Here is a 23351-nt window from a genome sequence, read left to right as displayed (position 1 = left end):
GAATGAACAATCCAACTCACCAAAACTCTCTAAAGCTAATTTCGTCAAACATTACCATAACAAAACTAACTCAAAAACAGCTCACCTATCAGCTGGATGACCACCCTGTTAAATAACATGATTTGGGGTGGTGTTGGATGGGGATGGAGGGGATTGCAAGTGGTCCCTGATGCAACTGAGAATGATTGACATTAGAAAATGGACCAGGTTTCCACAAAATGTATCAAAACTCAACCTCAACTGCTAATGTGCCAGGCTAACACCCATTTGCTATACTAGCCAACTCCTAATGTGTTACTTAAATCTGTTACAGTTCCATAACAACTTTATGTAGCAATGTGCACGAATGAGCAAAATGAATAGTAATGACTTACTGCTACCTAGTGGAGAAGTTTGGTGTTGCTGCCTCTTTTGGAAAAGTATCATCAAACTGCAAGTCTAAATTTGTTGAATATATCAGGAAGTATGATACAAGCACAAATAACAAACAATTCGACAGGAAGTAGCCAAAACCCTTGATATTAATTATTGCTCATAAATGGCTCATTTTGGAATATTTTATCATTTCAGAGTTAGTGCGCTGTTTTTACCATAGACCTGTAAAATAAAGGATGATTTGCACTTACACAACAGAGTTCACAAGGTCCTTTAGCAGCACCTTCCAAACCCACGAGAATTTCCATCCAGAAGGAAAAGAGCAACAGATGAATGGCAACACACCTGCCATTTCCCCTCCAAGTCACACACCATCCTGACTTGGAAATATGTCCCCATTCATTCAGTGACACTGGATCAAAATTCTGGATCACCTTGTGGCTTTATGGGATTAATTTGGCAGCAATAGTTTCAGAAGGCAGGCCAGCAGCACCTTCTGTCGGACAATTAGGGATTATCTAAAATGTTGGCCTAGTCAGAGACTCCCTTGTCTCTTGAATGAATAGAATAAAAACACTGGATGTCTCACAATGTTTCACAACTGATGAAATACGTTTGAAGTTTAGTCACTTCTGTGACATAGGAAATGTCGCAGCCAACTTGAAGACAGCAGAGTGTCATAAACAGCAGGATGATAATAATCAGCTAATCTGTTTTTCTGCTGATTGAAGAAGAATTATTGGTCAAGACACAGGGAACAGAGGAGTTTAGAGCCAGCATGTGAAAGAGTAAGATTTGGGGGCTGTAATAACAGTGTGAAGAAAAGTGAAAGATTGAGCCAATTAGAGCAGTTACTAACCTGTACCAGAAAGCCTGCCTGTGTTTGAAAAGTTAAAAATCACACAACATCAGGTTATAGCTCACCAGGTTAAAAGTCACACAACACCGGGTTATAGTCCAACAGGTTTAATTGGAAGCACACTAGCTTTCGGAGCGATGCTCCTTCATCAGGTGGTTGTGGAGGACACAATTGTAAGGCACAGAATTTATAGCAAAAGTTTACAGTGCGATGTAACTGAAATTATACATCGAAAAATACCTTGATTGTCTGTTGAGTCTTTCATCTGTTCAAATACCATGATAGTTTCACTTCTTTCATGTGTAAATCACAAAACTGAATTCATGCAGTTTTTGAACAAAGTACAATGTCACTCTGTAAGTACAAATTCATCCCACAAACATATATGTGTGTGTGTGTGTTTGTCTGTGGGCCCAACTGAGTTATTCATTTTTGATGGAATTGTGTGTGACCAAGAATGAGACTAATTCTGATGAATAGTCCATGATAAGTCTGATGGTGGGATGAAACTTGTTGATATACAAAGAACAAAGAACGTTACAGCTCAGAAAGGCCCTCCAAGCCTGTGCCAAACCATATCGTCTATCTAAATCTGTCATCTATGTTCTAAGAATCTGTATCTCTTTGCTCCCTCCCCATTCATGTACCTGTCAGGATATATCCTAAAGGACACCATCGTTCCCACCCCTACCACCTCTGCTGGCAACGCATTCCGGGCACCCACCACGGTCTGCGTAAAGAACTTTCCACGTATATCTCCTCTAATCTTTTCCCCTTTCACTTTGAATTCATGACCCCTAGTAACTGAGTCCTCCACTCTGGGAAAAAGTTTCTTGCTATCCAACCTATCTACACCTGTCATGATTTTGTAGACAAGAGAGTTTCCCCCTCAACTCCTCCTCAACTGCCTTCTTTCCACTGAAAATAATCCTAATCTACTCAACCTCTCTTCATAGCTAGCACCCTCCATACCAGGTAACATCCTGGTGAACCTCCTATGTACCCTCTCCAATGCATCCACAACTTTTTGACAATGTGGCTACCAGAACTATATGCAGTGTTCCAAATGTGGCCAAATCAAAGTCTTATACGATTGTAACATGACCTGCCAACTCTTGTACTCAATACCACATCTGATGAAGGAAAGAATGTCATATGCCTTCTTGACCACTCTACTGACCTGCATTGCCACCTTCAGGGAACAATGGACCTGAACACCCAGAACTTTCTGTGCATCAATTTTCCCCAGAACTTTTCCATTTACTGTATTTGCTCTGGAATTGCATCTTTCAAGATGCATCACCTCACATTTGCCTGGATTGAACTCCATCTGCCATTTCTCTGCCCAACTCTACAATCTATCTATTCTGTAGTACTCTCTGACAGTCCCCTTCACTATCTGCTACCCCACCAATCTTCATGTCATCTGCAATCTTGCTAATGAGGCAACCTATATCTTCCTCCAAATCATTTATGTACATCACTAACAATAGTGATCCCAGCACGGATCCCAGTGGGACACCACTGGTTATAGGTCTCCATTTTGAGAAGCTCTCTTGCACTACTACTCTCTGTCTCCTGTTGCACAACCAGTTCTCTTTCCTACTAGCTAGAACACGCTGGACCCCATGCGAACTTTACTTTCTTCATCAGCCTACAATGGGGACCCTTATTAAACACCTTACTAAAGTCCATGTATATGACATGTCCATCTCATTCGTCATCAATCAACTTTGTCACTCTTCAAAGAATTCTATTAGCTTTGTAAGACATAACGTTCCCTGCACAAAACCATGCTGCCTATCACTGATAAGCCCATTTTCTTCCAAATTGGTATGTATTCTATCCCTTATTATTTTTTCCATAAGTTTTGGATACTCATGATGTCAGGCTCACAGGTTTTTATTTAACTGGATTATCTCTGCTCCTCTTCTTAAGCTAGGGAACAACATTAGCAATTCTCCAGTCCTCTGGGACCTCCTCCATTTTCAAGGATGCTGCAAAGATGTCTGTTAAAGCCCCTGCTATTTCCTCTCTCACTTTCTTCCTCCTTATGCTGATTTGACCTAAAGAAATCAAAGATCTATCCCTAACCTCAACATCTTCCATGTCCTTCCCCTTAGTAAATACCAATGCAAAGTACTCATTAAGAATCTAACCCATTTTCTCTGACTCCATGCTTATCTTTCCTCCTTTGACCTTGAGTGGGCTAACCCATTCCTTTTATATGAATAAAAGGCTTTGAGGTTTTCCTTAACCCTGCTCACTGAGGATATCTCTTGACCTCTTTTATCCTTCTAATTACTCATTTCAGATTAGTCCTACATTCCTGATATTATTCCAAAACTTCGTCTGACTTCAGTCACTTAGACCTTATGTAGGCATTCTTTTTCCTCTTAGCTAGTCTCACAATTTCACCTGTCAACCATGGTTCCCTAATCTTGCCACTTCGATATCTCATTTTCACAGGACCACGTCTCTCCTGAATTCTAATCAACCTCTCTTTAAAAACCTCCCACACATCAAATGTGGATTTTCCTTCAACAGCTGCTCCCAACCTACATTCCCCAGCTCCTAACCAATTTTAGTCTAGTTGGCCTTTCCCCAATTTAGCACTTCCTTTAAGACCACTCTCGTCATTGTCCATGAGTATCCAAAACCTTATGGAATTGTGATCACTATTCCCAAAGTAATCCCCCACCAAAACTTCAACCACCTGGCCGGGCACATTTCCTAACACCAGGTCCAGTATGGCCTCTTCACAAACTGGATTACTTACATACTGCTCTAGAAAACCCTCCTGGATGCTCCTTACAAATTCTGCTCCATCCAATCCTCTGAATCCCAGTCAATGTTGGGAAAAGTAAAATCTCCTATCACCACCACACTGTTGCTCCTACATCTTTCCATAAATGGTTTACATATTTGTATCTCTATCTCACGTTCACTGTTGGGAGGCCTGTAGTACAGCCCCAACATTGTTACTGCACCCTTCCTATTTCTGAACTTTGCCCATATTGCCTCACTGCTCGAATCCTTTATAGTGGCCTCCTTCAGCACAGCTGCGATATCTTCTTTGATCATTCATGCAACTCCGCCACCCCTTTTACCTCCCTCTCTATCCCACCTGAAGCATCTATATCCTGGACATTTAGTAGCCAATCATGTGCCCTTCCCTCAACCAAGTCTCAGTAATAGCAATAACATCATACTCCCAGGTACTACTCCAAGCCCTAAGTTCATCTGCCTTACCTACCATACTTCTTGCATTAAAACAAATGCATCTCAGACCACCAGTCCCTCTGCATTCATCTGCTGCTTCCTGCATACTCTTCCCCTTAGTCACACTGACTTCATTATCTAGTTCCTTATAAGCTTTAATTACTATCGCCTTTCTGTCCACTAACCTCCTCATTTGGTTCCCATCCTCCCTGCCACATTAGTTTAAACCCTCCCCAAAAGCATTAGCAAAAGCACCCCAAGGACATTGGTTCTGGTCCGGCCCAGCTGTCGACCATCTGATTTGAAATAGTCCCACTTCCCCCAGAACCGGTCCCAATGTTACAAAATCTGAACCCCTCCCTCCTGCACCATCTCTCAAGCCACGCATTCATCCTGAATATTCTATCATTCCTACTCTGACTCGCACGTGGCGCTGGTAGCAATCCTGAGATTACTACCTCTAAAGTCCAACTTTTTAACTTGGTTCCTAACTACCTGAATTCTTTGTGTAGAACCTCATCCCATTTTTTACCTATATCATTGGTTCTTACATGCACCACGACCACTGGCTGTTCACCCTTCCCCTTGAGAATTTTCTGCAGTCAATCCAAGACATCCCTGACCCATACACCTGGAAGAAAGCGAGAACTGCAGATTCTGGAGATCAGAGCTGAAAATGTGTTGCTGGAAAAGCGCAGCAGGTCAGGCAGCATCCAAGGAACAGGAGAGTCGACGTTTCGGGCATGAGCCCTTCTTCAGGAATTCCCCGTACACCTGGGAGACATCATACCATTCGGGAGCCCCATTTTCGACCACAGAACTGCTTATCCACACCCCTTACAATTGAATCCCCAATGACTATAGCCCTGTCACTCTTTTTCCTGCCCTTCTGTACAGCAGAGCCAGCCACAGTGCCATAAACTTGGCTATTGCTAACTTCTCCTGGTGAGCCATCTTCCTCAACAGTATCCAAAACCTGTTTTGGAGGGAGATGACCGCAGGGGGCACCTACACTGCCTTCCTGTTCTTTCTCTGCCTTCTAGTCATCCATTCCCTTTCTCCCACAGCAATCCTAATCTGTGGTGTGACCAGTTCTCTAAACATGCTACCCACAACCCTCTCAGCATCGCCTATGCTCCAAAGTGAGTCCATCCACAGCTTCAGAACCATCATGCAGTCTAACAAGAGCTGCAGCTGGACATACGTCCAACACATGAAGGAGGCAGGGACACCAGCTGTGTCCCTGAGCTCCTACGTTGAGCAAGAGGAACATAGCACAAGTCTGAGATCTCCTGCCATTTTAAATCTTAAGCTTAAGTTGAGACCAAAGTTATGAAAAAGGAAAGAGAAGTTTTTTTTTTAACCAACTTACCTTAACCTACCAAAATTCTTACCTTATCAACACACCACAGAGTCTTTTTTTCGGTCAGAGGAGGAGGGCAGGTGGGAGACACTACACAGGTAGTGTCTCGGATTCAGCCACTGCCCAATGATTTCAGCTTCTTAAATTGATTGTTTACCTTCCCAACAGCCCCCGGTCATCGTTCTCTCCACCCTTGCTGCAATTAAAATGGAGCTTTTTTAATTCATTCATGCGTTGAGGGCATTCACTGGTCAAGCCAGCATTATTGCCCATTCCTAATTGCCCAGAGAACTGTTGTGTGGTGCCCATTCATCCATCGCTGTAGCTTTTGCTGGGTTTCTCCAATGTACCATGCCTCAGGGCATCCTTGCCTGCAACATATAAGATAGACAGTGTTGACTGAGTCACCTGAGTACCTGCCATGTACATAGTGGGAGGTGTCCCCATGCATACTGGTGGTATCCATGTCCACACTCTGACATGTCTTGTAGCACCTAATGTGACAGGGTTGTATGGAGTTGTATGGGCACCGCACAACAATCAACAGACAGGAGTGTTCCCTCCCAGTTGGCCTAGGACATTCGACCTCGGACTATCGGGTGACCGTCCTCCAAGGCAGACTTCGGGACAGGCAGCAGCGAAACGTGGCCGAGTGGAGGCTGATTGCTAAGTTCGGTACCCATAGGGAGGGCCTCAATCAGGACCTTGGTTGCATGTCACACTACAGGTGACCCATTGCACTATACACACACACACACACACACACACATACAGGCACTCCTACACACACAGTCGGGTCTTTGGAAATTCCAGACCATAAGTTATTAAAAATTCCACATTATTTGTTAAAGGTAGTGAATTTGCCCTTCTGTATTCAAATGTCTTAATAAGTGCTGTTACATCCACAGTCCCACTTTTGTTACAGCTCAAACTCTTCAATAAATATTGTCCTCTTCACCACGGCCCAGTCAAGAGCAATTTCTTAAAGACACTCCATTGTTAAAGTTAAGGTTTCAACAGCAGCTTAATACCAGCAATCTAGCAAATTTGTGCCATTGCTGCTGCAGCTGCATTTAAACTTATAATTACAACTTTGGCTAAAGCAAAGGCAGACGTCACATTTTCAAGAGTGGTATTACCAGATTCTTCAATCTTTATATCATTGGAAACAGAGACATAGATGATTATAAACTCAATATAAAAGGGGTGCAGGGCACTGGAACTGAAATTATCCTGGGTCTGTTTTTAGTGGAACAATATTGCTTTCATTTAGCGTCAGAGTGTAACTTTCACGTCTCTTCCATTCAATAAGAGGACGGCAGGAGGTCTGTTTCTTAGCAACACAGAGGAGGAGCATGTTTTAGCTTCTCAGCTTTACTGTTTATTTTATCAGCAGTTAACCTTGGTGATCCTAGTCCAAACATTTGCTGATATTGTAATTTGTCTGGTTAGTACTAATTATGTTGAGTTATTTACTTTAGCTTTCTTTGTTATGCTTAGAAAAAACAGACGCTTTTGGCACTGAGATTTTGTGGTTGGTTTCTGAGTCTGTTATCTTGTTTGTTGCTAGGACTGTTATTTATTTGTGACCTTTCAGGAGGCCACCAATGTGATTATAGCAGTTTAAAAGAAAATACAATTGCAAAGAACTATTGGAGAGGGGGCTTAAAATAACTGTCCCTTAGTGGAAGTTTGATGTTTAATGCACTTTCTTCATCTCAAATCAAGAGCAAAAGCTTTTCATCTGAAAGAACTGCTTTGTTGATGGTAACAAGTTTATATTTTGCAGGAGCCTGTGTTGGACTGGGGTGGACAAAGTTAAAAAAATCACACAGCACCAGGTTATAGTACAACAGGTTTAATTTAGAAGCACTAGCTTTCAAAGCATCACTTCTTCATCAGGTAGTTGATGATGAAGCAGCCCTTCGTAAGCTAGTGCTTTGAAATAAACCTTTTAGACTATAACCTGGTGTTGTGTGATTTTTAAGTTTATATTTGATAGTTTTGTGCTAGCTTTTCTTTACGTTGTTGTATTGATTGATATGTTTTTTTAAATCCATTTTTTCATCCTTTAGTGCTTGTGTGATAGCGTTTACATTTATATTAAATCTATTTTAGTCTTTTTTAAAGTTTGCATACCTCAAATAATTATGATTAAATCTGTAACATTTCATATTGCATTAACATTTCAGATCAATTCGGATTAAAAGTTTTGTACTAAGAGTTTTCTGTGACATTAATTGATTGATGAATGACTGTAAGCATATTGTGAGGTCTCTTCTGGAGTTGTGTGTAGTTTTAGTCACCCTGACATATAGGAAGGATATTTTTAAACTAGAGAGGGTTCAGAAAAGATTTACCAGGTTGTTGCTAGGAATGATATATAAAAATATACTGAATGACTGGAACTTTTCCCACTGAAGCACATGAGGTTGGGGGTGACCTTATTGAGGTTTATAGATCATGAGGGGCATATATCAGATGAATGAAAAGGGTCTTTTCCTTATGGTGATGGAGTTCAAAACTAGGAGACATATTTTTAAGGTGAGAGGTGAAAGATTTAAAGAGGACATGAGGGGCAACATTTTTACACAGAGAGTGGTTCGTGTATGGAATGAACTGCCAGAGAAAGTGGTGGATGCAGGTACAGTTAAATTGTTTAAACGACATTTGGAAAAGTTCATAATGAGGAAAGGTTTAGAGAGATATGTGCCAAAATGCAGGCAAGTGGGACTAGTTTAGTTTGTGAACATGATCAGCATGGACTGGTTGGACCTAGTTTCCATCCTCTATGACTCAATGATGCTATGACTCTACGTTGCACTATTCCTTTATATTCTGTTGGACTCTGTACTCTTCTCTACTGTCTGTTTTCTGTGGTCCACCTATGGTTCCATTATTACCTGTACCAGGGAATTTGAGTTCACACTTTGAAAAGGTTCTCAGCTGTTCCCATATGGCTCCTGATGAGCCTAAGGCAGTACAGTTCTTCCTTTTCCTAAAACAGGCTTTCTTCAAGTCATCAGTTTGACAGCATTTCCAGTGAGCAGCCTAAATTTATATCTGAATTTTTATTCCCTGCTGCCCAAACCCAGCAGGTTCTAAGGTCTAAGTAAAAATTGATCAATAGGTAAATAGTTTCCTAGGGAGAAAATGCATTCATTCCTGTGCCCAGTTGGTTGGTGGAAAATATCATAGATTCTAGATGGAATTTAATTAAGCTCACTTGAGAAGGCCAAAAGGCAGTGGGGAAATAGTATAGTTAGCGTGCATTAGAGTTGAGAGGGTGCCTGGTGGTGTGTTGAGTCTGCATTATACCAGCAGCAGGGAACACAGTAGGAAACCAATTATGATCATTGACCACGGAGTTAATGCTCACTTCCATGATTTTATGTGTGATTTGGTGTTGCCTTGTTGAATTGAATAACACTCAGCTAGTGGCATCCAAACAAGGCCTCAGGCTTTATTTTTTATATTGGTCATGTCGCGCATATTGGGACAATGTTGCTACAGTTGGGCAAAGGTAGTGGACTATGTTGTTGTTTTTATAGACCATAATGCTACTTGTAAATTTTAAAAATTTGATTGACAAACAAAAACTTTTAAACATCATAAAGCAAATCTGCATAACTTTTGATTCTACAAACATCATGGAAAAAAAACTCACATCGATATAAAATGGCTATCTTTTGTTTTGTACTGCTAATGAAAACCAATATCTCCCCCGAGGACTTTTAGAATAAAGATTGGATCTTCTTGCAAATGTTGCAATCAGACAACAATGCCGATAGAAAGAACGCTACTTTCATCACCTCCTGCATTTTGATTAAACCTCAGGGAATTAGTTTCAGAGCAACAGAGGCTTGTTAGTGTGTGAAATGAAAAGGATTCCTATTGACAGCCAAACTGTGAATATGTTGGTATCATGCAGCAATCATTTGTCAATAAATAAATGAATTTTTGGACTGGAGCATGTCCACTCTCAATTCACCAATGATTTATTTCTTATGCAGTTGGATAATTACATTTGCTTTTGAATGCATTCTCAAAGTTAGCACATACCCTGTTACTACTGGGAACAAGTATTATAAAATCTATTGTAAGGACCACTAGAGGTTTCTTGGTGCCGAGGGATCCCACTTTGGGGTGAAGTCATTTACCTGCATTCTCTGAAGCTCATCTCTCAGAAATGTGATTGTGGTCATCAATATCAGTAGCCATCTGGGCAAGTAACACTGCTTTCTGTTCAGGGCTGTCATCACTTGGTATCCTGCCTGATCATGAACTGTTATTAATGCTTGACATTTGAGGCTGTTGGGATGGATGAATTGCTTCACCTCTTGCTCCTTGTCATGAACCAGGTGATTATGAACTTGATCCTTCTCCTCCCAGATCCTCTTCCTACTCAACAGTTCCTATTTAGAATCCCTCATCAACTGGCACTAGGTCAGTGGATGTTGGGCCTTCCAGTAATGGTGCAGTCTATTGATACTTGCATCAATCAGCTGAAGCTGTTTAAGGTCCTCATTCCAGATAGGTTTCAAAGGTGAACCCAGACCTGGCAGTACAGGAATTAAGGGTTATGGTGAGAGGGTGGGTAAATGGAGCTGAGGCCGTGAAAAGAGCAGCCATGTACTTATTGAATGGCAGAGTGGGCTCGAAGGGCCAGATTGCCTACTCCTGCTCCTAGTTCTTATGTTCTTACCTGTTTTAACCTGGTTGGCATTTCAATCATAAATGGTTCAGTGAGAATTTGCTGAAGCTTCATGCAAATATCATCAGGAATTTCCTGCCTTTGACTCAGGATTGGGCCTGGCATCAGCTGTAGCCCCCTTCATTTGGGTTGGAGCAAGTTCTGTTCTGTGGTCAATCTTCTGATTAAGAGTTTCAGCATTTGCATTACTTTTGTCTTCCTTGTATCTGTTTTATTGACATGAGCTTTCAAGTACAGTGATGGTCTAATTGGGTAAAAGAACAGCCCCCATTCTCTGCTACTCAGACAATTTTAGGTACGGTTTATAGGCTGAGACACCTTGAATGTGTGAAGCAAGGTTAAAAACTCTTGTGTGATGACCTTGTAATCTGCTGTTCAGAGCAGTCACTATATCTGCTTTCCAAGGATATTTGGATATTTCTTCACATGTTCAACTCCAACACCATTAGAATTTATTCCCATTATTTCCATTAGAATATTGACCAGGTCACAAACTGCCAGAAATTCCAGGCTATGAAAAGTATGACTGGGTTCAGATGGGGAAAGCTCGATGTAGACATAGCGTCACAGAATCATAGAGATGTACAGAATGGAAACAGACCCTTTGGTCCAACCCGTCCATGCCGACCAGACATCCCAACCTAATCTCGTCCCACCTGCCAGCACCCAGCGCATATCCCTCCAAACCCTTCCTATTCATATACCCCTCCAAATGCCTCTTAAATGTTGCAATTGCATCAGCCTCCACCACATCCTCTGGCAGCTCATTCCATACACGTACCACCCTCCGCGTGAAAAAGTTGCACTTTAGGTCTCTTTTATATCTTTCCCCTCTCACCCTAAACCAACGCCCTCTAGTTCTGGACTTCCCAACCCCAGGGAAAAGACTTTGTCTATTTATCCTAACCATGCCCCTCATAATTTTGTAAACCTCTATAAGGTCACCCCTTAGCCTCCAACACTCCAGGGAAAACAGCTCCAGCCTGTTCAGCCTCTCCCTGTAGCTCAGATCCTCCAACCTTGGCAACATCCTTGTAAATCTATTCTGAACCCTTTCAAGTTTCACAACATCTTTCCGACATTAAGGAGACCAGAATTGCACACAATATTCCAACAGTGGCCTAACCAATGTCCTGTACAGCAGCAACATGACCTCCCAACGCCTGTACTCAATACTCTGACCAATAAAAGAAAGCATACCAAACGCCCTCTTCACTATCCTATCTACCTGCGATTCCACTTTCAAGGAGCTATGAACCTACACTCCAAGTCTCTTTATTCAGCAACACTCCCAAGGACCTTACCATTAAGTGTATAAGTCCTGCTAAGATTTGCTTTCCCAAAATTCAGCACCTCGCATTTATCTGAATTAAACTCTATCTGCCACTTCTCAGCCCATTGGCCCATCTGGTCCAGATCCTGTTGTAATCTGAGATAACTATCTTCGCTGTTCACTACACCTCCAATTTTGGTGTCATCTGCAAACTTACATGAAAGAGGATACTGACCACTGTGAAGCAGAGGCCTGGATAAGGGAGAGGACATCAATGAGCTTTAACTTCTCAGCAAGATTGCCAAACTGGTAAGCAATGTTTGACACCTCCTCTTCTGTCTGTTAGGCATGATCTTTCTATCTTGGTAAGTTTCACACTCATTGTAAGCACGTTCCCATTGCTGTACATCAGACTGAGCCTTGAGCAGAAGGAAGTTCACCCTGCCGGGGTCACGTTGTTGGTGAAGGGCCTATGGTCAAAACATCAATTCGCATGCTTCTCGGATGCTGCCTGACCTGCTGCGCTTTTCCAGCGCCACAATTTTCAAATCTGATCTCCAGCATCTGCAGTCCTCACGTCCTCCTCTCAACAGGCAGCCCAAATAGTTTAATGCCTGACAGGAAGGGCTTTGCTCTGAGTGGTGTCTCTGTGCCTGATGGCAGTGGTTGCTGAGGGCAAGCTCATTTGAAGTGCTCAGTCCAGTCACAATTCCAACTCTTCTTTTGAGCATTCCATGGCTGGGATCTGTCATCAGGCTTACCGTGGAGTTAGGACAGCAAGGACAGGATCTGTGGTTGCTGTGAAGTTATCTGTTCCATCTGTCTCTTCAGTCTGAGATCTACATCCACATCTGCACTGAGAGTCATCTCCCTGATTGTAGCCTCTTTCCTAGTCTTGGAATCTGCTCTTCTCCTATGATCTGATCTGGATGATGTCATCCTGTTCGTCAAAGAAAGACAATTGAGCTTTGTTACCCATAATCCTCCTCAACTCCACTTGGACAGTCCCATTGCTGCTGGGTGTTCCTTCAGCTCTCTGTCCCTGGGTGAGTCACAGGATGATGATGTGACAAACAATTTCACCAGCTCCAGGGACACAGAGACCAGATCATCCCTTCAGCTGTTTGTACTCTGCTGAAACTGTACCAAAATGCCTTGTCAATATCTGAAAGATTAGCTCTGGGCTTCTTTCAAGATCAGTACCACTTCTCTGAATTTCCTGACAGGCTTTCCCACAGTGATGTTACATCATGAAAGCTGTCTTTTCACTCACAGTGAGGCTTATAGATGTTATAATCAACCATGCATCCTCAATTCATTCACCTGTCACTGGATCATTAGATGTTTCCAGTATTCCCCTGAATCTGTCCAGCTTAGAGCACCTGGGACTTGGGTTCAATTCCAACCACAAGTGACTGGGTGAGGTTTGCACGTACTCTTTGTGTCTGCATAGGTTTCTGCCAGGTGCACCAGTTTCCTCCCACAGACCAACGATGTGCATGTTAGAGGGGTTAGCCATGTTAATTTAGCTCAGAGTGTCCAGGGATGTATAGACTAGGTTGATTAGCTTTAGCAAATGTGGGGTTATGGGCAAATGGTGGGGAAGGGATGATTTTGTGTGGATGCTCTTCAGAGGCTTGGTGCAGACTTAGTGGGCCAAATGGCCTCTATCTGCACTATAGGGATTTTATAATTCCACATCAGCTAGTAGAATCACTGGTTGGGATACTACTTCCTTCCTCCACTGCATCAAGAGAACAGACATGGGGAGCCTCTTCCTGGCTTTGCCCTGCAATTTCTGGCATCACTGCTCGAGGCTCCAGTGATGATACTGGAGTAGCTTTAGTGTTCCTTCATGGATATTGTCATTTTCAACTCCTCTACCCTCTACTTTGTCTTATCCGGGCACTGTCTAACCCTATCCTGTGGAATCCTGCTAACTATAAACAAAAAAAGTAACATGAAACTTAAACACACAGATGTCCCAAATATCATGATGCAGGAATTCTTTATTCCACTGGCATTGAGTCACCACAAAGCAGATAAATAAAGCAGATGCAATATGTCCAAGGAATCAAGCATGTAGTTAACCTCTGGTTGAAGAAATCCTTTATCTGTATGATATTTGCTTCATCAGAGCTCTTGCCCCAAAAGGCACACCCAGGCAATCCACTCAGCTGTTCCAGTTAGTGTGCATGGCACCCTCCCTCACTAGCACCATCTGCAGGTGGAGGTCTAGCACAACTGCTCCAGCCATCCTGATCAGTGACCTCCCACATCATCGCCACCTGCTGGTGGAGTTTCTGTTACACAATTATTGTGTAAAGCAACCAGCAGCTTCAGTCTTCCTCATCCCAAAATGTCTATGGTCCTCTGCAAATCCTTATGATTAGAATTTCCCATGTAAAATGGCTGTGATGTAGATTCTACAGCAAAAAAAACCTGTAGAAACAGTTTGCTTCCATCACCCAGGCATAAATGAACGTGCAGACATATGAATTAGGAATAGGAGTAGGCCACTTGTTCCCTTTAACCTGTTTCTATCTTCAATAAAGTTATGGCTGATCAGACTACTCCATGTTACTGCCTACCCCCAGTAGCCTTTCATCCACTGATTTATCATAAATCTATCTATCTCTGCCTCAGAGATGTTCAATGACTCTGCTTTCACTCTCTTTTGGAGAAGAACGTTCCAACAATGGTGAGAAAGATGTCTCCACCTTTCTGTTTTAAAAGGGCAACCAGTGATTTTTAAACAGTGAGCATTGTTCTCGATTCTCCCATGAGGGAAGCATCCTTTGCACCCCTTACAACCCTCTTCCAGAAATGGCTATAGATTGGATTTAGGAATAAGGACACTGCAGAATTTCCATGAGAGCACTCTCCAAAGGACTTGCCCAGGAAATTAAAATTTCCTACTGGCTAATTCCTCCAAACCTGGAACCTTCTGAAAGTGTTCATAAAAGCTGGAGACTTTGAAAGGTTCTGATGAAATTAAGTACAATAGTTACAATTAAATTCTTAAATACAGAGTAGGACTCCTGAAGAACTATTTAATGGACACTACACTGACCTCACACACAACCCAGACCCCACCTCTTGGAATCTGACCCCAACCCCGTGGGAACCAACTACTGTGTCCCAACTGTAGGATCCAGCTTCTCCCACACTTCTGCTTTGATGCACATCAAACCTTGACTCCGTGGGACCAGCACACTCTGTCTCTACCACTGGACCCAATCTCCTTGTCTAGTACTGTCGTTGGACTGGAACCTTCCAGCTGACCTGACCTAGCCAGTCCTCTCCCAAATTGGAGTCGACCCAACCACTACCGCTGCCGTGATCCAACACCTACTCCCCTAACTCCAACCTCTCAACCCACCCTGACTGCTAGATCTGATTTCTCCATCCCATCCTGACCTACCCTGAACACTGAATGTCTGTTAGGGAAGGTAATGTCTGTCCTTAGCTGGTCTGGCTTAATGTGACTCCAGAACTCCAGAGTATGGTTAACTCTTAAATTTCTCTCTAGGCAATTAGGCATGGGCAATAAATGCTGGCATAGCTAGCGATGCATGAATGAGTGAATCATCGAGGATTCTGGGTAATCCAAAATGGAGGACAGAAAGAATTTCTGGCTGTAACAGCTGCTCCTTTATTGAGGTATTGCAGGTGTTGGAAGTGATTTCCTCAAATTCCAGGAGCAGCAATTACTGTTTTATGTGCTATTGCATTGTTTTGGAACTATGGGAAAAAAATTCAAAACAACAGCAGTTTTAAAAGGGAGAAGAATAGACAAAGGAAGCACATGGTGAGGTCATTGCAGGAGAGAGAGAGAAAGAAACTGACCCAGCAGTGAACCTGCACAGTTACTGCCTTTGCTGTTTGAATTCATGTATCGCTGGACATTGGAGTGCGTCTGGGAAAATTAACAAACAGTAAAATTCACAATTGATTTTGGAGGAACCTGTTTGGGCAAAGTTCACAGCACAGAAGCAGATAAGTGTATTGTTTTTAAGTCTGCAGTAGTGAGTAGCGTGGGTTCTTTCTTGATTATATGTTTTTAGAGAAATGTCTCTTGATTAAATTTAAAATATAAGCCATAACTATTAATTTAACCTGGGGCAGTGTTTTGTAGAGGAATAAGACACTGTTATTTTCTGGGTCTATATTGTGAAGAAGCAAAAATGGCCTTGTGATATGTACTTCTTGTCAGATGTGGGAGTTTAAAGAGAGTTCAAGGGTTACTGCAGATTATATCTGCAATAAATGCTGTTGGTTACGAATCTTATCAGATCGAATGGATCGGTTGGAGACACAATTAGAAGCAATGAGGAATTTGCAGCAGCAACAGTATGTGATGGATGGCAGTTATAGGAAGGGGTGAAGTCTCAGATGACGTCACATAGATGGGTTATTCCAGGACAGGTAAGAGAGGTAGGCAGCTAGTGCAGGAGCTTTCAGTGGCTATACCCATTTCAAACAGGTATGCTGTTTTGGAGAATGTAGGGGGTGATGGATTCTCAGGGGAACGTAGCACGAACAGCCAAGTTTCTGGTATTGAGATTGGCTCTAATGCAATGAGAGGTACTTCGGGTTCCAAGAGATCAATTGTGTTAGGGGACTCTCTAGTCCGAGGTACAGACAGACGTTTCTGTGGCCAGCAGTGAAAAATCAAAACGGTGTGTTACTTCCCTAGTGCCAGGATCAAGGATGTGCAGAGCGGGTGCAGAATGTTCTCAAGGGGGAGAGGGGCCACCCCAAGAGGTGATTGTCCACATTGGAACCAATGACATAGGAAGGGAAAAGGTTGAGATTCTGAAGGTGATTACAGAGAGTTAGGCAGGAACTTAAAAAGGAGGTCCTCGAGAGTAGTAATATCTGGATTACTCCCAGTGCTGCGAGCTAATGAGGGCAGGAATAGGAGGATAGAGCAGATGAATGCATGGCTGAGGAGTTGGTGTATGGGAGAAAGATTCACATTTTTGGGCCATTGGAATCTCTTTTGGAGTAGAAGTGACCAGTATAAGAAGGATAGTTTGCACCTAAACTGGAAGAGGACTAATATACTGGCAGGGAGATTTGCTCGAGCTGCTCTGGACGATTTAAACTAGTAAGGTGGGTGGGTGGGTGGGGGAGGGGGGGGTGCAGGAAGATAGTGAGGAAAGAGATCAATCTGAGACTGGTACAGTTAAGAACAGAAGTCAGTCAAACAGTCAGGGCAGACAGGGACAAGGTGTGACTAATAAATTAAACTGCATTTCAATGCAAGCGGCCTAACAGGGAAGGGAGATGAACTCAGGGCATGGTTAGGAACATGGGACTGGGATATCATAGCAATTACATGAACATGGCTCAAGGATGGGCAGGACTGGCAGCTTAATGTTCCAAGATACAAGTGCTACAGGAAGGATAGAAAGGGAGGAAAGAGAGGAGGGGGAGTGGCATTTTTGATAACGGATAGCATTACAGCTGTGCTGAGGGCGGATATTCCTGGAAATACATCCAGGGAAGTTATTTGGGTGGAACTGAGAAATAAGAAAGGGGTGATCACCTTATTGGGATTGTATTATAGACTCCCTAATAGTCAGAGGGAAATTGAGAAACAAACTTGTAAGGCAATCTCAGCTATCTGTAAGAATAATAGGGTGGTTATGGGACAGGATTTTAACTTTCTGAACATAGACTGAGACTACCACAGTGTTAAGGATTGTTTTGGAGAGGAATTTGTTAAGTGTGTACAAGAAAATTTTTTGATTCAGTATGTGGATGTATCTAGTCGAAAAGGTACAAACCTTGACCTATTCTTGGGAAATAAGGCAGGGCAGTTGACTGAGGTGTCAGTGGGGGAGCACTTTGGGGCCAGCTACCATAATTCCATGAGATTTAAAATAGTGATTGAAAAGGATAGACCAGACCTAAAAGTTGAAGTTCTAAATTGGAGGAAGGCCAATTTTGATGATATTTGACAAGAACTTTCAAAAGTTGATTGGGCGCGAATGTTCGCAGGTAAAGGGATGGCTGGAAAATGGGAAGCCTTCAGAACTAAGATAACGAGAATCCAGAGAAAGTATATTCCTGTTAGGGTGAAAGGAAAGGCTGGTAGGTATAGGGAATGCTGGATGGCTAAAGAAATTGAGGGTTTGGCTAAGAAAAAGAAGGAAACATACGTAGGTGTAGACAGGATAGATCAAGTAAACACTGAGAAGAATATAAAGGAAGTAGGAGTATACTTAAGAGGGAAATCAGGAGGGCAAAAAGGGGACATGGAATAGCTTTGGCAAATACATTAAGGACAAAAGGATAACTAGGGAGAGAATAGGTACCCTCAAAGATCAGCAACGTGGCCTTTGTGTGGAGTGGCAGGAGATGGGGGAGATACTAACCGAGTATTTTGCATCAGGATTTACTGTGGAAAAGGACGTGGAAGATATAGAAAGTAGCGAAATAGATGGTGTCACCTTGCAAAATGTCCATATTACAGAGGAGGAAGTGCAGGATGTCTTGAAACGAATAAAGATGAATAAATTCAGAGGACCTGACCAGGTGTACCCTAGAACACTGTGGGAAGCTAGAGAAGTGATTGTTTGGCCTCTTGCTGAGATATTTGTATCATTGATAGCCACAGGTGAGGTGCTGGAAGACTGGAGGTTGGCTAATGTGGTGTCACTCTTGAAGAAGGGTAGTAAGGACAAGCCAGGGAACTATAGACCAGTGAGCCTGATGGCGGTGGTGTGCAAGTTGTTGGAGGGAATCCTGAAGGACAGGGTGTACATGTATTTGGGAAGGCAAGGACTGATTAGGGATAGTCAACATGGCTTTGTGCATGGGAAATCATGTCTCACAAAATTGATTGAGTTTTTTGAAGATGTAACAAAGAGGATTGATGAGGAAAGAGCGGTAGATGTGATCTAGTTTGACTTCAGTAAGGTATTCGACAAGGTTCCCCATGGGAGACTAGTGAGCAAGGTTAGATCTCACGGAATACAGAGAGAACTGGCCATTTGGATACAAAACTGGCTCAAAGGTAGAAGACAGAGGGTGGTGGAGGGTTGTTTTTCAGACTGGAGGCCTGTGACCAGTGGAGTGCCACAAGGATCGGTGCTGTGTCCTCTACTTTTTGTCATTTACATAAATGATTTGGATGAGAGCATAAGAGATGCAGTTAGTAAGTTTGCAGGTGACACCAAAATTGGAGGTGTAGTGCACAGCGAAGAGGGTTACCTCAGATTACAACAGGATCTTGAACAGATGAGCCAATGGGCTGAGAAGTGGCAGATGGAGTTTAATTCAGATAAATGCGAGGTACTGCATTTTGGGAAAGCAAATCTTAGCAGGACTTATACACTTAATGGTAAGGTCCTAGAGAATGTTGCTGAACAAAGAAACTTTGGAGTGCAGGTTCATAGCTCCTTGAAAGTGGAGTCACAGGTAGATAGGATAGTGAAGAAGGCATTTGGTATGATTTCTTTTATTGGTCAGAGTATTGAGTAACGGAGTTGGGAGGTCATGTTGCGACTGTACAGGACATTGGTTAGGCCACAGTTGGAATATTCCATGCAATTCTAGTCTCCTTCCTATCAGAAAGATGTTGTGAACTTGAAAGGGTTCAGAAAAGATTTACAAGGATGTTGCCTGGGTTGGAGGATTGAGCTATGGGGAGAGGCTGAACAGGCTGGGGTTGTTTTCCCTGGAGCGTCGGAGGCTGAGGGGTGACCTTATAGAGGATTACAAAATTATGAGGGACATGGATAGGATAAATAGACAAAGTCTTTTTCCTGGTGTGGGGGAGTCAAGAATTAGAGGGCATAGATTTAGGATGAGAGGAGAAAGATATAAAAGAGACCTAAGAGGCAACTTTTTCACACAGAGGGTGGTACATGTATGGAATGAGCTTCCAGCGGATGTGGTGGAGGCTGGAACAATTACAACATTTAAAAGGCATTTGAATGGGTATATGAGTAGGAAGTGTTTGGAGGATTATGGGCCAGGTGCTGGCAGGTGGGACCAGATTGGATTGGGATATCTGGTCAGCATGGACAGGTTGGACCGAAGGATCTGTTTCCATGCTGTACATCTCTATGACTCTACCCCGTGAATTAATATAAAACTAGATGCTCCCTTTTCACCTCTCACACCTGACCGAACTGACAGCTTACTTACCTGGCACCCTGTTCACCTGGCATCAAAACATCTCACCAGCTCCCCTCTCCCCAGCCGGTACCCTACTGAACTGGTAACCTTGCACCTGGAACTCTACCCACTCGGCACCCCACTTAGTTTACACCCTATGTAATTCATTGCCACAGAAGACTGTGGAGGCCAAGCTACTGAGTATATTTGACATCTGACACCCTACTCTGCCAGCATTCTAACATCACATTTACCTTATGTGCTTACCTTTCGGCAGTAGCTGTTAATGTGAGTATCCTGGCCCTTTAAATTTTTGAATAAGTTGGTTGATTGCTGTGAAAGGGGGATATGGTTTTCCTTCCTGTGATGGTCCTGTCCTGGCAAAGAGCTGTCAAAATGGGAGCTCCATACTTCTGAGGGTGTCCTGAGTGGAATGTCCTGTCAGAAATGTGGAGTTCCCTTTTTTCTTAAAAAAGAAGGGCTGGAGGAGTAATCCACCTGAAATTGCTACTCACTTGGAAACGTAACCCAGAGTATGTTGGCAGGGATTCTAACTGTGCTCACAGCTTATTTGTCACCCAGGCCTTATTCTTGCGCATTAACCTTGCCAGTGGAAGTTATGTTCCTTGATATCATTAAATACAGACTGGGCTCCACAATAAGTCAATTCTCTTGGATGACAATATTCATTTTATGGGCAGCTAATTTTCTCTGGTCTTCCTGCAAACTTTAATCCATAAGACTATAAGACATAGGAGCAGAAATTAGACCAAACATCCCTTCGAGTCTGCTCTGCCATTCAATCATATCTGGCAAGTTTCTCAACCCCATTCTCCCACTTTCTGCCCTTAACCCTTGATCCCCTTGATGATCAAGAACCTATTTATCTCAATCCTAAATATACTCAATGACCTGGCCTCCACAGCCTTCGGTGTCAGTGAATTCCATAGATTCGCCACTCTCTGGATGAAGAATGTCTTCTTATCACTGTACTAAAAGATCTTTCCTTTCCCTTAAAACCGTACCCTCGGGGTCCTAGTCTCTCCTACCAATCGAAACATCTTCCCAAAATCCAGTCTGTCCAGGCCATTCAGTAGATCACCCCTCATCCTTCTAAACTCCATCAAGTATAGACCCAGAGTCCTCAAATGTTCCTCATATGTTAAGCCTTTCATTCCTAGGTCCATTCTCATGAACCTCCTCTGAACATGTTCAGGACCAGTACATTTTTCCTGAGACATGAGGCCCAAAACTCTGCATTATACTCCAAAGGTGGTCTGATCACAGCCTTATAGAACCTCAGAAGTGCATCCTGCTTTTATGTTCAAGTCCTCTCAAAATAAATACCAACATTGCATTTGCCTTCCTAACTGCTGACTCAATAACCTGCAAGTTTACCTTGAGAGAATGCTGGACTCAAACTCCCAAGTCTCTCTGCACTTCAGACTTCTGCATTTTCTCCCCATTTAGAAAATAGTCCATGTCCCTATTCTACCTTCCAAAGTGCATGAGCTCACACTTTCTCACTTTGTACTCCTTTGCTCACTCTCCTAACCTGTCCAAATCCTTCTGCAGCCTCCACACCTCCATAATATTACCTGTCCTTCTACCTATCTTTGTATCATCTGCAAACTTAATGACAATGCCCTCAGTTCTTTCATCTGGATCATTAATGTAGAAAGTGACAAGTGGTGATACCAACATGGAGCCTTGTAGAACACCATTTGTCACCAGTTGCCATTCTGAAAAAGACACTTTTATCCCCACTCCCAGTCCACTTGAGAGATATGGAAAGTTTGAACGCTGTTTCCTTATCTTTTTTCTTCTTTAGAATTCACATTTTTACTTGTCTTAATGGAGTTACAATGGAATCGCAGCAGGTGGTGGTGTTGTACAGTGTGTCCAATTCTACATTCTGAAATGTCACCCTCTGCTGGCAGAAACCACATTCTTTTGTGTGGTAAAATGATTCTTTCCCTGGAGTGGTGTGATTAATGTCAAGAAAGGTGGGAAATCATAGTGAAAATGAAAAAAAAAATTGATTCTCAATGTTGAGAACGACTCCAAGTTTCCCTTCAACTTTTAAATGACAGAATCTCACTGGGTGAGATAATTTCCATGTATTTGCATGCCACGAAAACTAGATGGCGCACATTTCCAACATGTAAATCAGACCGGGTGCCTGATGGCTACAGTTTGTCCCAGCTATTATTCAACTATTTTTCACAACAATGTCCCTGCACGGGCCACGGCAACTGACCTCTTTGACACTTCATCAGTGCAAGTCACCATCAACAAACCACACCAGCAAGGCTGCTCTCAACCTGAAAACACCACTTCATCCTTCAGTATATTACAGTGGAGCTTAGGGACACCTATGACTTGCATACTTCTGCTTTCCACTCAACTTTGTAAATGCATTAACTCAAGATGCACCTTATGACTCTCATTTTACTTTCTTAGTGCTCACTCAGTTTGCATTTCATTGGAGGCTGTCTGCTAGTTTCTGTCTACTTCAGATTGTTTTCGTAGCACTCAAATCAGTTTGCCTCTTACCTCAAGGCTGCCAGCCTCTGTAGCTTCCTTTGGTTTTCAGGAAGTGCATATGTCATTGCATTACACTATGTTCCATCAGCAGCATAGAATCACTACAGTGTGGAAAGAGACCATTCAGCCCATCGAGTCTGCACTGACCCTCTGAAGAGCATCCCACTAAGAACCACTTCATCCCCATAAACCCACATTTCCCATGGCTAATCCACCGAGCCTGCACATCCTTGGTCTGTGGAAGGAAAACCGGAGCACCCAGAGGAAACCCACACAGACAGTCACCCAAGGCTGGAATCAAAACCGGATCTCTCACTCTGTGAGGCAGCAGTACTAACCACCGTGTCAGTAATTTGCATAGCAACACATTGCATGTGCTTCAAACAAACAGCCATGTGTGAAAGTTGAAGATGAACAGTCCTTAGTGGGATGAAAGAAGTCCACAGACACTCAGAGGCTATTACCACAATCTGTCCATTTGGATTGCCCAGTTCCAGTTTAGGGGTTGGCTATGGTTAATCAGGCACTTGGTCCGACTAGAGCCTGTGGAGCTGTTTCCTTAAGTCCAAGGATAGATCTACCAGGGCTCTGTTGAGACATAAGTTCCAGGGTTGGGCAAGCTTTTCATGCAATGTGATAAAAGGAAGGATTGAATGTAATAGGAGTAGATGGAAGAGCAGTTAGTGGTGATGCATGAGCAGGAGAGGTGGTGATGTGAGTGAATAAGTAGCACTGAGGACAGGAAGGATAAGTAATTTGTGAGGAAAAGGTGGGTGAAAGCCACTGATTACACGTGGTGCATGCAGTACTGACAGTATATGAGTCTTGGTAAAATGCAAATTCAAAGTAAGGGTTAGAATGAGTG

Source organism: Hemiscyllium ocellatum, chromosome 5 (genome assembly GCF_020745735.1).
Source record: "Hemiscyllium ocellatum isolate sHemOce1 chromosome 5, sHemOce1.pat.X.cur, whole genome shotgun sequence".
NCBI lineage: Eukaryota > Metazoa > Chordata > Chondrichthyes > Orectolobiformes > Hemiscylliidae > Hemiscyllium > Hemiscyllium ocellatum.
This window is presented reverse-complemented; position numbering follows the sequence as displayed.